Below are 16,012 nucleotides of genomic sequence, written 5' to 3' on the forward strand. Positions count from 1 at the left end.
GGGCTTCCCGTGAGCTCACTGGAGATGGCAGCACATTCAAGGTAAAGCTGTCCTGCTTTTGAGAATTTGTCTGTGGGCCGGCAGTGGGGGCAGACGTACCGTGTGTAGGGATTTTCACGTACAAAAGACCGTGCAGCGCTCAGAGGCGTTGCTAGAATCATATAGCGCTTCTTACGGCACCTACCCCTGTCTAGCACACTGAGCCTTGGTGAAAGGGACATTCGCCTTCAGAGTCACGGGGGCAATGATGCAGTGTCATCTGTCTTCCGTCACTTGCTATCTCACGGCCCTCCTTAATACGTTTATGGCATTTGTCATCGTATGGCATTATGGGTTTGCGTCTTTGCTTATTGCCTTTTTCCTCCACTACTCTTCAGGGGCAAGAATGTATACCTCTTTGTATGCCTCCTTTAGGGCTGTATCCCCAGAACCTAGACTCTGATACATGGTATTAGTCAAAAAGGAGTTCAATTAGACATTTGTTACATAAATAAATAAATAAATAAATAAATAAATAAATAAATAATCTTGTCTCACTATGTGGAACAGAGTATTAGTATCCTCCCTCCCTCTTTCCCTCCCTCGCTCCCTTCCTTCCTCCTTTCCTTTCCTTCCCTTCTTCCTTCCATCATCTTTCTTTTCTTTCTTCTGTCTGTCTGTCCTTCCTCTTATCCTTCCTCTGGATATATATTGATGGCTCCACCTAAGATTACTTCATCTTGCAGCATTCTATAACTTCCCCAGTGTGCACTGTAAACTTCCCTTTGGCTGTGTTAACATTTAGGGCCAACTAGGGATATCAGAGGAAAGAAATCAATCTTGGCTCAGGGAGACCCAGACCTTTTGAAATTCAGATGTGAGGGCGCTTTGGGCTCAGGGAGAAGCCGACTGCTGTTACATACTTAGAAATTATCTTGCTTTCCATTCATAGAGAAACACTGGGAATGGGTGAAGGCATCATCTAGGTTTTAGCTATCCTACATGCCAGTGTGACCTCAAGCTGGCCAGCTGTGGCACACAGAATCAGCCCCCTCCGTGACGTCCGTGTTCGAATCGCGTTGGGATCCTGTAATAGTGTTAGATCACGTGGCAGAGAGGGAATTAAGGTTGCAAATGAAATTAAGGTTTCTAATCAGTTGACCTTGAGATACGTAGATCATACTGAATCCTCGGAGGGGGCCCGAAGTTAAAAGTTGGGTGGGGGTCCAATTGTTAAAAAATAAAAGTGTTTTAATGGGAAGGGAGGAGGGAGAAGATCAGTGTCAGAATAATGTCACCTGAGGAGGAGTCAGCTAGCCTTTGCTGGCCTTGAAGCTGAAAGGGGGCCGTGAGCCACAGAATGCAGAAACTGGCAAAGGCAAGAAGACGGATCCTTCTCGAAGACCTCCAGAAATGAACACATCCCCGCTGGCACTTGGTTTGAGCCTATTTTGGACTTAATGGCCTCTAGAACCACAACATAATAATTCTGCGCTGTTTTCAGCCACTAAGCGTTTACGGCTTTAATTTTTTACGGCAGCAGCAGGAAACTAACATGCCCATTTGCCCACCGGGATGCTATGTTAACCTTTAAAACCAAGGGAATTGAACCAGATAGCGCCCACCCCTTTTCCAGGGCTAATTTCCTCTCCTTCATAACATCTGCATTTTTGTAACCTGTCAAGGAGGCGAACGGGGAGTCAGGCCGGCCCAGGGTGCCTTGCATCCCTTAGCTCACTCTGAGCCTGTGAACAGAGCAGAACAGTGAGTTTTCCTCACCGGGAGAAGCATCACGCCCTTCCATGGGTGCAGGGAGGGGCAACGTTCATGGCGACTCGGTCCACTTTGCCTATCCCTCGCAGCCTTCTGCCAGGCCTCCTTTCTATAACAAACGTAGAGAAAGCGTGGCACACGTACAGGGGGCGGTGAAGACACCGGCCTAAGTTTAACTGAAGGAGCTTCTGTGGGTTTGGCTGTTGGCTTTGTGGGCTTAATACCGTCTTCGTCGCCAAGACTTCCCGTTGTCCTCTCTGCGGTCACTGAACGTCCCTCTGGGACAGGCCGTAAAGGCTCTGGGTTCCCCCAACCTCAGCAGGAGTTTCGGCTTCAGAAAGTGCCCCAAATGCAGCCGGGGGAGGTGGCTGGGATCCTTGGGGACACGATGATTCTGGAAAGAGTCCAAGGCTCTCACCTTGGAACCACAGGCAAATGTTGCAAGACTCCTGCTCGGGATCTGGACAAAAGAATGTAGGGACAGGAGCAGTTTGGGCTAGACAAGGAGTCTGTTTGGAAGGTCACAAACCCTCGGGGTGACCTCAGTCAGAGGCAAATGACCAATGGACGAGAGCGTTCAATTTGATGAAGGATAGAGAAAGATCCCCATTCCAAGTGGTCCCCTAACTCTCTCTACTCACGCTTTTCAAAAATTATTTTATTTTTCAAGTTAATTTATTTATTTTGAGGGAGAGCGTGCAAGTCAGGGAGGGGCAGAGAGAGACCCAAGCAGGCTCCACGGCATCAGAGCAGAGCCCTACGCGGGGCTTGAACCCACGAAATGAGACATCATGACCTGAGCCGAAGTCAAGAGCTGGATGCTTAACCACCGGAGCCACCCAGGCGTCCCGTCACATTTTTTTTTTTAAAGCGCAGTTCATTTTCCATCCCAAACTAATTTATATCTTTTGTAGATACTTCACACTATCTAAAGCGATTCTGTACTTTTATTTCACAGGCAATAAAGGCTTATATTTTCTATTAGAGATCAGATTTAACATGGGAATACCTCATATCCCTGTGAAAAGGTGGCACAGTTAGCTAAACCCATTAAGGCATAAATCACCATGATGTTATCCTTGCCGAGAGCTAAACACTCGAGGGGGCAGACTCCCACAAATTCTCAAAAAATGAGAAAGTTTGACATAAAATGAATGGAGGAAAAATAGGAGTCAGAGCTGGGGGGACAGAAGGACCCCAATAAGGGCCAGTGACTCTCTCTCTCTCTCTCTCAGCCCGAGTGAGTGAGATTGTCCTGATCTCATCTGATCTTGTGTCACGTTCTGTGTTTATTTACTGGCATTAGGTCATTATGGAAAGATCTATATTTTATTTATTTCTTTTTTTAATGTTCATTTATTTTTGAGAGAGGGAGAGAGAGAGTGCGAGCAGGGGAGGGGCAGAGAGACAGAGGGAGACACAGAATCCGAAGCAGACTCCAGGCTCTGGGCTGTCGGCGCAGAGCCCGACGCGGGGCTCGAACCCACGGACCGCGAGATCATGAGCCGAGCCGAAGTCGGACGCTCAACCGACTGAGCCACCCAGGTGCCCCGGAAAGATGTAGATTTTAAAACTCACCACTTGCTTTCATTCAACATCATTCCCTTGTTCAATCCTTTATTTTCTGCCAGTTGAGGTAAGCCCCCAGAGACAGAAGCTCAAGTTCAACGTGGTCCCTGCACACGGGCCACTCCAAGCTGCAGGGCGGAGTATGAAAACTGTAACCTCGGCAAACCTTGGGTGGTAGCTTGCAAAGCCGGCCACCGTGTTTTGCCGCTTCTCTATCAAAGAGTCGAGTCCCATTTATCCACCTTTCAGATCCCGGCTGGCCTTCTGACTTGCTCGAATGTGGTAGAAATGGCCCCGCTCACATTCCGACCCCGGTTTCTCGAGACCTTGCTGTTCTTGGGCATCCTGCAACCACCACGGTGTGAGTCAGCCAGGGTTAGCCTGCTGGATGACGAGGGTGTGGGGCCCAGTTACTCGGTCCTCTAGGCAATGGCCGGCCAACCACCCGTCATGTGGGTGAAGGCTTTGCCCGTCTGCTCACCGCAAACATGTAGTGAGCCCAACCCACAACCGCAGGGCAAGTGCCCGGCTACGCTCGGCCCAAATTGCCCACCGAACGTGAGCTAGAAATGATGGCATTTTAAGCCACCAATGTAGAGGCTTTTTTCTTTTTAATGCAGCAAAAGCTAATCGGTACAACCTCCCACAGCGGAAGGAAACACGGAGTTACGGGGGAGAGGGGGGTTGCTTAACAATGACCTTGTCAAGGACAATCAGTGGTTCACGGAGGGCCGTGTTGACAGTGGGGAGAGTAGAGTGGTTTGGGCCGAGGGGATGGCCCAGGGTGGGAGAGAAGATGTTTGAGATTCCAACTCACTCTCTCCTACGGATGGACCACATACATGGCTGCGTGCTTCGGGGAGTTGTCCTTTTTTTCATCAGAGTAGTAGCTGAGATCGTAGAAAAATCAACCCGGCCTCAAGTGATGGTTTTGCTCATTGTTCTTTGTTGAAAGAGGCTTTGCCTTAAAATAGACTGAATATCCCAACCTTACTTCTCTCGTGATAAGAGAACGTCGCCTCGCCAATCCCCTCCCAGCGCCGTGGGTACGATGTGATAGGCACGGCCCTGGACACGGTGGGTGTTACCGGCTGGCGATTTTGGAAAGAGATTTTCTGAGACAGCGTCCCTGGCTCTCCGTTTCTAGACGCAGGTGCCTGTGTCATTGCTTCTTTTTTGGAAATGGAGCTCCCACTGACATCAAAAAGAATCCTTCTCAAAGTGTGGAGAGACTGCAGGGCGGGCAGTGTGGTTCTCCCCGCGGCAGAGAATCGGCTCCCGATGCAGCGAGTGGAGATCAAATTGGGTTAAACGCCCCCTTCCAAGCGAGCCTGGAAAATTCACGTGTTGGACCTCGAATGGAGGGCAAGCCTCAAAGCCTGGCCTAGTTCTAAAATTAGATCAGTAATTTTATCCGAGAACGCGACGGGGGTGAATACTCCTGGTTTTCCTTCTGGTCTAATGCCTGATGGGGGGAGGATTAGGGCTACATGTGTGCCTTGACGAGTTCGAGAAGGTGTCATGTGGATATTTCTCAGGGAAAAAAGCAAAAGTAAGGGGAGACCCGCTTAAAATGTCAAGTCACATTGTTGGCAGACGCCTAAGGTGATCTTTGCTGCTTTTCCCTGCAAGCAATTCAAGCAACATTACATGTGCTGTGACAACAGGGAGTGGTCTGGAACACACTGCTTGATCTCTGGGAGCCGGCTGCAGCAAGGACAGTCTGAAAGGTCCTTCATGCATTTTATCATCCTTCAAGGGGTGCTTATTCTCTGGGAGCGGGGGGCTGCGGGGGGGGGATTAGTTTGTATGCTCGAAGGGCCATAGCAACAGAGAAGGCATGGGAGGCTGTGGGTGTGCGTAGGGCTGATTTTAAATATTTTATTTGATTAAAAAAATTTTTAATCCTTATTTATTTTTGAGAGAGAGAGAGGGAGAGAGAGAGAGAGAGAGACAGACAGACAGAGCATGAGCCCGGGAGGGGCAGAGAGAGAGGGAGACACAGAGTCCGAAGCAGGCTCCAGGCTCCGAGCTGTCAGCACAGAGCCTGACGCGGGGCTCGAACCCACGAACCGCGAGATCATGACCGGAGCCGAAGTCGGCCGCTTAACCGACTGAGCTACCCAGGTGCCCCTAAATATTTTAAAAGTTAAATGGACATATGCGTATGTATGTATACACACACACACACACACACACACACACACACACACACACACTCAGGGCTCCACAGTCAAAAATATCAGCTGCCTCTGTTTGGGGATCGAGTTATTTCCACCCCTCCTGACTACCCAATGTTGAAAAGAAGGTCTCGTCGGCAATCATATGTGTATATATATATATATATATATATATTCATTCGATAAAAAAGTAAGAGCCAAGTGATTAATGATCAGGTTATAAACGCAGTGTGTTAGGGTCTCAGGGCAGAACAAGAGGGGCCCGTTCACGCAGGTCTGGAATTCAGAGTCTGCTGAATGGGCACAGGACTGGCCAAGCCAACAGACTGAATGGCCGCATTGGGAGAGGCCAGTGTTTCCGCAGTGGTCGTCAGTATACCCACTGGAGATACAGATGTTTCCGTGAAGATTTTCGGAACGATCGATGTACTCTTGAGGCAAATCTTGGGCTTACCTGTCTCCCTTATAACCTGAAAAGCAAGGCACGGGGGTTTGATTGAATTGCCTAGTAATTCTGTCATGAACTGCACTGCTTTCTTCTACCTTGAACACATTACTGATGGTAACAAGGGAGTTATTTTCAATCAAAGCGTGCTCCAACGAAAAAGATTTCTCCTAACATTGTGATCCCTTCCTCTGAAATCCATTTCAGATTGGCGGATAAAATGTGATTATATTTACACTTCCCTGACACGATTCAGGCAGCAAAATAACAACCTGCCGGAGACATTTTTCTTCTTCGTATTTAGATCTGTCAGTGCTGTAGTGCTGGGGGAACAGGGAGGGGTGACCGAGGCAGCTGGGGTTGGTGATATGGTTTACTTGGCTCACAAATAGAGACGTTCTGTGCACCGTGTGTGTGTGTGTCTCTCTCTCTCATCTCAGGATTCCTTGAACGCCATCCTGAATGGCATTCCGAGTGATGATACAGCATGCTAATCAATAGTGCTGTAAGCAAATCGAATTTCTCATTTTTTTGCCTTGACACAGCCCATAAATTATTTCAACATAATACTTTAATTGGTTCACACTCATTAGGGGCTGTACGACGTATGACTCACCAGTTTCCGTGTGAGTCAGTTGCGATTTGTATTAAAACTCTGGGCTTCTGGATTGCAAGGTTAAAAGGGTGGATGGGACAGCGTAGAGGTTCCCTGGTGTTGCAGAGAGCAGGAGAGCGCCGGAGCGAGCGGGGAGTTTTGATGCTGGTTCTTGACCTACAGGGATTAGCCGTATGTTGGATGAGACAACTCATCCAACTTCTTTGAGCTCAAGTGTCCTCGTCTATACAATGGGTGGGTTGGTTTAGGGGGTCATCAGGATGCTATGGGTGCGATGTGAAGCCCTGCCTGTTGTCCCCAGGGCGGCAATGTCCCACTTGTGTCCCAGTCTCCACTCTCAGGAGACGACTGACATTCTGCTTCAACAAGGCTCTCAAGATCATCCAGGATCCTATGGACATCACCCTGGACCCCTCCTAGGGAACCAGTTCTGGTAACTAAATACAACACTGTCCCTCTTGAATCCAGAGAAGGAAGTGACCCTCCACTTTCTTGGGTCTCCTCTGAGTTTTAGATCTGTAGTGGATGTTGCGATCCCCGAATAGAGTACTTCTTGACCCCGCTGCTGGGAGTGCTGTCCGTAGACCGTCAGCAGCTCTCAGCTACCTCTGGGTATGGCTTTAACAGCAGAGAGCCCTAGCCCCCAGCCACTTCCTGGAACCACCCACATCCAGTAGCGGATGGGCGTGGGGGAGTGAAATCTGGGTCTTCTCACCCCAACTTGGGGCAGCTCTGAAGGGTCATGCCCTCTTGAGAAATCCCCAGAGGCTGGGCGAGGTTTCTGCGAAGACTGCATCAAAGTTTCAACGTCTCCTTCTGCCCAGCGTTGCTTCTGTCCTTCCTTTCCAGTGGCACTCCCTGCTTCCTCTTTTCTGAGAGCACTCCCTGATAATTTCCTTGCGTGCTGAGCTCCGTCCAGGAGGCTGCATCCCAGGGAGGCATCTTTCATCAGCCATACAATGTGGACTCCAGACCATTTCTGGTGCCAAGTTAGAGACCCATCTTCTCACCTGCAGCCAAGCTGGTATCCCTGACTTCTCTGCTGATGCTTGGACACAAGGAGTCCAAAGTGTCTTGGAAGCACTTATAGCTTGTAGTTTGATGGGAGCCTGTTGTGTCTTCTAGTAAGTATATCCCCTTTGGGGTCCAACCAATGGAACCCAGGATTTCAGGAATAGAAAATACAAAGTCTCCCGGGGTGGGGGTGGGGGGGGTAGGGCTCATTGGTTGTGATGATAATTAGGGATGAACCTGCCTTCACCGCACTGTTCCAAGACCCTATATGGGGTCTTCCTATAATGGGCACAGTATCAGATAAAGGTCTCTGATTTAAAGTATATGCTGCACCTTGAAGGAGGTCATTCTATACTTTCAGGGTATCGCCTTCAAGATGATAGTTCAGCTGTACATTTAGAAGGCTACGTAAGCATTTGGGGGGCCATTTATTTCTGGATGGCGTAGTGTTATCACTTGACCGCGGTGGACGATATGCCCATGCTCAAATTGTACTATCAGGTGGGCCCTTGGCTGAAGGCTATGTTGTATGGGATTCTGTAGGTACGGATCAGGCATGTGTAGGCTCTGTGGGGGGAAAACAAATACACAAAACTCACTGCTGGTCTAGATACATAGCCCTGTAAGGATGAATTGCTGGCCTTCATGGATGGAGGGGTCCCAGTGTAGTTGGGTTGCCAACAGTGGGCCTTTGGACTCATTGAAGAAGAGTGCCCTATTGGCAGTGGTATGCGAGAGCCCGGTCACACCAGCTACCAGTAGTCACTTGTGCACGTTTTTTCCAACCCTGTGTAAAGGGACGTCAGGTTGGTGGCCTGAAATTTCCCATACTAGAAGGCGTACACCATCGCAGTGGGCAAGCACCACAAATGAGAGCCTCTTGTTACGTATTGGCCGGGATACCACTGCTTATAACTTAAGCTACTCTCCACACTACAGAGTTATTTCCGATCCTCACTTCTGGTGGCTGAAATCTAAATCATCGACGGCTTCTGCTTCTAGTGATAACGGGCATCTTCTCTTAGAACTGTCATCTCATTGAAAGCCATGACGAATTCTTGATGAAATACAGAAACAACAAAATTTTAAAAGTCGTTTTGACGTCATCAAGGCGTAATCAAGGCAACCAAGTCTTGAGAAGCCATGTGACCAGTGCCTTCCCTGCCTCCGGGCATTTGCTGAGTCCCAGCCTAAAGCCTAGATGGCCATCAGAGACAGTGTCAGACTACAGCTTTCAGAACTATCGTGGGGATGGGATAGAAATGAGAGTTCAGGGCTTCAAAGGCTTCCAGGATTTGAGAAGTCAAGATCCTGGAGAAAAGAGCCTGCAGAGACATCCTCTGCCACTTTTCCCTCATGGCATTTGCTGAACCCATAGCTGAGCTGGACAAAAAGCTGATAAGCAAAGCATAATATAGTAACGTGGGGGGAAAAATCTATAATCAGAGCTTTTAGCCATCTTGTGGTGCTAAGGAAACAAAACTGAACTTCAGAAAGAGCCAAGAAGTTGGTTAAGCACTCATGGGTGAGTTTAACTGAGACCCATAACAGGCTATGCGCCAGGAGTAAGGATGGACCAAAAAATAGACAAGCCCCTGGGGAACCTTAAATCTGGTCCTCAATCATTTCAGCCCCTTATTAGATGACAAATGTACCGGAGAGCCAGAAAAGCTTTAAGTCTTCTCTGGAAGAACATGAAATTATCCATTACCCAACCACTTTTCATACAAAATGTCTGGCATTGAATAAAAAATTTACCCTGCATGCCAGGAGTTGGGGGTAAGTGCCCAAAGGCCAAGAGAAAAAGTAAAACAGAAGAAAGAAACAGACCTGCAGGTGATACACATATTAACTTTAACCATGATTAAGATGTTTAAGAAACTAGCTAAGGTGGAAAATTTCAACAATTAGTGTCTATAAAAATAACCAAATGGAAATCCCAGACCAAAAAAATAATAGTAATGGCTAAAGTGAAAAATTAATGGTTTAATAGTAGCTTAGACATAGCAGAGAAAGGGATTCATACACTGGAAAGTAGCTTATACAAAAATATTCAGAGTGATTGGGGCACCTGGGTGGCTCAGTCGGTTACACATCCGACTTTGGCTCAGGTCATGATCTCCCGGTTTGTGAGTTCGAGCCCCATGTTGGGCTCTGTGCTGACAGCTCAGAGCCCGGAGCCTGCTTTGGATTCTGTGTCTCCCTCTCTCTCTCTCCCTCTCATGCTCATGCTCTGTCTCTCTCTCTCTCTCAATAATAAATGGAAATTAATATATATATATATATATATATATATATATATATATATATATATATAGAATGGGCACAGAGAAATAACAAGGAAAATTATAGAATAGAACATGTAGGACATCTAAGGCATAGTCAGGAGGCTAACATACTTAGAATTAGATTCCTAGAAGGAGGAAAAGCTGGAATGAGACAGAAATACTATTTTCAGGACATGGGATGAAAAATTCCCCAAACTGTTAAAGTACACAAAGTCACACATTCAAAACGCTTAAATACAGAGAATGTCCTACAAAGGCACATCATAATAAAAATCTCGAAAGCCATACAGAAACTCTTGAAAGAAGTCATCAAAAAAAAAAAAAAAAGACACATTGTCTTCAAAGGCACAACAACAATGATAATTATTATTTTTAAAAGTGTAAGAGATATATTTACCTACAGAAATTATGTGAGTCAGAAAACGATAAAATGTGCCTACCAAAGTGCCACCCCAAATTATTTCTAACCCAAGAATCATATACTCAATGAGAATATTCTTTCACAGGAAAAGTGATATAAAGACATTTTCAGACAAGCAAAGGTTGACAAAATTGGTACCCAGCAAATGCTCACTAAAGAAATTTTTTTCTAGAAAGAGTTGTGTAAGCAGGTATTACATGGGTCCGTATAGAAGCACAATTATGCAGCAAAGTGTTAAGAAAAGAATACTGGAAAGGGTAAGTATGTCAGAAAACTGAATTTTTTGTGTGCTAGTTCTCAATCTGCAAAATCCAAACCTCGTAGAGAAAGAGGGAAGAAGGGTGGTTACCAGTGGTGAGGACAGCTGGGGATGTGTCATTACAGGGGAGAGGCTTGCACCGGGAAGATGAGTAAGTTCTAGAAATCTAATGCACAGCAAATAGTGATAACAGTCAACAGTACTGTACTATATGCTCCGAGGTTGCTAAGCCACCAGATCTCAAGTGTTCTCACCACAAAAAAAGATATGATAATTATGTGACGCGTTAGAGGTGCTGGCCAAAGCTATAATGGTCATCAAATCACAACATATCAATGTATCAAATCAATACTTTGTATATCTTAAACTTATATAATACTGTATGTCGACTGTATCTCCCTTAAAGAATACACTTGGTTTCGGGCCCAAGGTTCGACCCAAACCACATCGATGGAGTACCACACACATTTGTTGCCTGATATATGACAAATGGGATATTGCAAAATTCTTTTTTTTATACAAATGTTAATTTTTTAAAAAGTAATCTCGAGGCCTGACGTGCGGCTCAGACTCACGACCCCACGCTCAAGAGTCACATGCCCTACCAACTGCCATTGCAAAAGTCTGGATACGGCACTTTATAAAAGAGGATGCCCAAATGGCCAATAAAGAAGTGAAAAGTTGCTCAACATTACTGGTTGACGGGGAGATGTATGCAGTTAAACCCTGGCGTGTGAGTGACTTGTTCTGTGCGTGTCAAAATTCTCTAATAAATTTTAGCTTAATGAGCGAGTGATGTCTTGGGGTATGAGTAGGATGTGACACCAAGCGTCACGTGATCGCCACCGAGCCAACAATTCTCAAAATTCGCTTGGTAATACGGTGCTTTGGACTAGAAGCATGTTTCCGGAATGAAGTGTGCTCTCAACCCAAGGTTTTGCTATTAGAACGGTAAGATACCATTACAAACACACAAAATGAGCATGGTTAAAGTCCAGGGAAAAAACTGGCAACGCCACACATTGGTGAGAACTTGGAGGACTAGAGTTTTCCTAGTCTGCTAGTGGGAGAGTCGTCTGGTACCGCCACTTGGGAAAAGCTCCCCCCCGCCATGTTGGGTGAAGAAGGGGGGGGGCAAAGCTGAGGGTAGACATGGCAGTCACTGGCTCTTACTGTCTAGTGGGCACTGGAGGGCAGGTGGTGGCCTCCTTCTATGCCACACTATTCAGAGCAGGGGAACAGCCCTTACTGAGCCCAGCTCACACGTGGGGTTTGGGAAATCCCAATAACTAATCTCACAAAGAAGCCTCTGATCCTCTGGGAATACCAGTTCTCGGTGTGAATCTTCAGATGCCGACTACTAAGAGACGAATTTCCAAGAGATCTCTGTCATATGCCTTTCCTTCCATGAGAGCATGAGTTGAAACCTCCTTGACACCAAAGCAGTGGCTTATTTCTGCCAGTTCTGGCTGCTCCTCTGGATGCTGAGGCCCTCCCCTTCCGTTCCACCTGCAGGATCCGTGCTGGAACAATGCCTGTGTAGACAGACAGACCCCCTGCTCTGGTTGGCTGGCTTCTGGAATTAGACCAGCCCTCCCTAACCTGGTGTCAGCTCTGGACAAGATTAAGAAGGCTGATGGCCTCCCTACCTCATCCCCATCGTGACGTCTTTGACCTCCGTTCCTGATTTTCCCTTGTGGCCTGCTAGGAGAGAGGTTCAACTGTGAATGCCAGGAGAAGCCCTTAATGACCTTGCTGAGCTCCGCATTGTGACGGCCCACAACCGGACAGCGCTTCTGATATAACCATCAGCTCTTCTGGCTTGTTCCCTGCATAGGCTCCGAAAGATATTTTTGTACCACAGGTCGGCACCTCTGAGCGGAAGAACACAATAACCCCACCCCACCCCCTATCAATACTCATACTAGACTCTCCCACCGCCTAACCTTGGCTGTCCCACATCAAGGTAGACCTCACGCTATCCTCAGAGTCTGGGATTCGTGCTACCTGGCTTAGCAAGGCTCACCGTATCGGCGGCCTGCTTGTCACAGGGTATTTCTGGCATGCGACATGATTCACGGAAAAAACTGAAAAAAAAAAAAAAATCCATCAAGCCAGTTGTTGGAATTCACGTGGGCTTGCCTGCCAGAAATTTAACATTTCAAAGGCTTTAGGGAAAAATTGTGTCAGGACAAAGGATACTTAGAATAATAGATGTACAGCCATCTCTGTTCAGGGCAGCCTTCCTTGGCTATAAGATCTGTAAGTTGTTACTTAAAGATACATTTGTCAGTTGGATTTGGTTTCAACACGGCCTCTGAAAATTACTCACATTCCCCGAGGCCACAGGACAGTCCCTACAACTTAAGTAAATCGGGCATGTTTGAATCGATAAATAAAGGCATGCGTGTCCGCCCACTCCGGCACCCTGGACATGGAATATTCTCTGGGGGAAAGTTCTAAGAAAGGCTTGAGAATTACCCCAAAGCTGCAGAAAAAATCCTTCCGGGGGCACGGTAAAGTGGGACACCCACCGATCTGTGCTAGAGTCAAGCACATCTCAAGGAGAGGAGGCAGGACCCGTTGGGGGGAGACTTTGAAATCCAATGGATACCTTGTTTATTTTTTAAGAGGCTGTTTTAGAGCTGTTTTAGGGTTACAGCAAAGTTAAGAGGAAGGTAAGAGAATGCCCACCCCCCCCCCCCGTCCCCACACATGCACAGCCTCCCCCCCATTTACCAACATCCACCTCCTGAGCGTTACGCTTGTTGCAATTGACAAGCCTACGTGGACACGTCACAGTCGCCCAAAGTCCACAGTTTCCTTTAGGGTTCACTCCTGGGGTTGCACATTCTGGGGGGGGGGGGTTGACAAAAGAATGAAAGACGGCTATCCACCGTTAGAGTATCGGGGGGGAAATTTTCACTGCCCTCTGCGCTCTGTGTATTCATCCCGTCCTCCCCTCCTTCCCCTGGCATCCCACGATCGTTTTCCTGTCTCTGCACGTTTCCCTTCTCGAGACTGTCGTATGGTTGAAATCATACAGCGTGCGGCCCTTTCAAAAGGCTGCTTTCCCTCAGTAACACGCATTTAAGTTTCCTCCGTGACTTGTCACGGCTCGATAGCTCATTTCTTTTTAGCGCAGAATAATATTCCATCGTCTGGATGCGCCAGTTTTGTTTATCCATTCACTTGCCGAAGGACATCTTAGTTGCGTCCGAGTTTTGACGATTATGGGTACCGCGGCTATAAACACCCGTGTTCTGGCTCTTGTGAGGACACGGTTTTCAACTCCTTTCAAAAACCGGAGTGCGATGGTTAGATTATGTGCTAAGAAACTGTCAGCCTGTCTTCCAAAGTGGCTGCTCCCTTTTGCATTCCCACCAGCAGCGAACGAGACTTCCCGTTGTTCTCCAATGCTCACCAGCATTTGGTGTTGTTATTGCGTTGGATTTTGGCCCTTCTTATAGATGAGCGGGGCTTTCTCATAGCTGTTTTGACTTGCATCTTCCTGATGGCATATGACGTGGAGCATATTTCCATATGTGCATTTGCCGTATGTGGATCTTCATTGGTGAGCTGTCTGTTAAGGTCTTTGGCCTACTTTTTTTTTTTAATGTTTATTCATTTTTTTTTTTTTACAGCGAGAGCATGAACGGGAGAGGGGCAGAGAGAGAGGGGGACAGAGGATCCGAAGCGGGTTCTGAGCTGACAGCAGTGAGCCCGACGCGGGGCTCGAACTCACCAACTGTGAGATCGTGACCTGGGCTGAAGTCAGCCACTCAACCGACTGAGCCACCCGGGTGCCCCTAGCTTATTTTTTAATTGAGCTGTTTTCTTTACCGTTGGCCTGTCAGCGTTCTTGGTATATTTTGGGTACCAGGCTCTTCACAGTTGTGTCTTTTGCCAGTATTTTCTCCCAGCCTGTGGCTTGTCTTCTCAGTCTCTCGAGCATGTTATTTTCTTGAGTTGTTGGGTGCAAGTCACAAGGGGGCTGGTGCCTGGCTCATTCCGTGAAGAAGCGTAAATTAAAAAAGCATCAAGTCTTTGAGCACTTGCTTACTAGAGAGACAGGAGGGCATAGTGCTTAAAGCAGTTTGTGTATGTGCAGATGGGGGTGGGAATGGGGGCCAGCAAATGCCCTGTGTCCTCCTCCTGCAGCTCCAATCCTGGTCATGCCATTTAATGGCTGGGCCAAACTACCTAACTGTGTCTGCCTTAGGCTCCTAACCTGTGGAGCCAGTCCCGAGAGGGTATGAAGACATCTCCGGACGGCCATCAGCAAAGCACTGAGAACGACGTCAACGCCTCGTAAGCGCTCCGTCAACGGTAGCCATTATTGTAACGCACCCATTCCCGTTAGGGGTATTTTTAAGGATGCACGAGAAAAATACATCCTTACCCGTGGGAATATCTTATTATTTCATTGGAGAAGAAGATTAAAGTGCAAGGGAACAGGGGTGAAGAGTGAAAGTGAGCACAGGCCCCTTTGGAAAACATTCCCCATCAACTAAAGCCGAGCAAAAAGTCGGGGGTAGAGTGGATTCTGAATACGTGTTTAAGTATTCCATTAATTATTCGACAGAAGGGCCAACGTCGGCGGGAGGTAAAGTGGAGACGTTGGAAATAAGACCGCCTAAGATGATTTGATGACCGAAAGTGGCGGGGGGGGGGTGGACCGAATCCCAAAGGATTCGGTCAGATTTGGATTTGTGAGGGAAGAGGAGAAGAGCATACGTAGCAGGTGGATGAATACTCGGAAGGGAGGGCTGTATTCACAGGACGCGGAGAAGCCCGGCTGTAGAGGAAATCAGACAGGCGGCAAGGAGCCATATTACAGGTGATTCCTGAATTAAACTGTAGTGTTCACCTCGGCCTTCGACACCAAGCTCTCCCACATAACGTATGTAACTGAGTTCTCCCTCCTGGGACAACTGTTGGATCTATCATTTCACTCTTGGGGGGACGTGGCGACAAGGTGATTTGGGATTCTGTTCACTTACACAGCCCCCTCAGAGCAGCTCCAAGGAAATTGTTTAAATGTTGACCCCTTCCCCGCTAAATGTTCATTGGGTAACATTAAGTCTGATATACAAGGAATTGGAAAACTTGCATGCACGCAAAACCCGACATGCAAATGTTCGTGGCAGCTTTATTTGTAATCACTAAAACTGGAGGCAGCTGCGATGCTCTTCTACAGGTGAATAAACAAACTGTGGTATGTCTATACAGGAAAATACTACGCAACGATCAACAGGAGCAAATGGGCAAGCCACAAAAAGACACGGATGCATCTTAAACACACATCGCTAGGTGAAAGAAGCCAGTCTGAAAGGGCTACATATGAACGATGCCCTCCCTACGATGTTCTAGAATAGACCAAACTATAGAGATTGCAGACAGATCAGTGGTTGCCACGGGATTCGGGGAAGGGAGTGGGGGCTGAAGAGAGGAGGCACGTGGGGTTT

At 47.4% G+C, this 16,012-nt stretch overlaps 1 long non-coding RNA gene across 1 annotated transcript in view; it reads right to left on the reverse strand.

The window, feature by feature from the left end:
* Positions 1–16,012, reverse strand: part of LOC123382564 — an 89,976-nt gene that overhangs the window by 21,834 nt on the left and 52,130 nt on the right. The gene's annotated exons all lie outside the window — the stretch shown is intronic.

This window comes from Felis catus, chromosome E3, assembly GCF_018350175.1.
Source record: "Felis catus isolate Fca126 chromosome E3, F.catus_Fca126_mat1.0, whole genome shotgun sequence".
NCBI lineage: Eukaryota > Metazoa > Chordata > Mammalia > Carnivora > Felidae > Felis > Felis catus.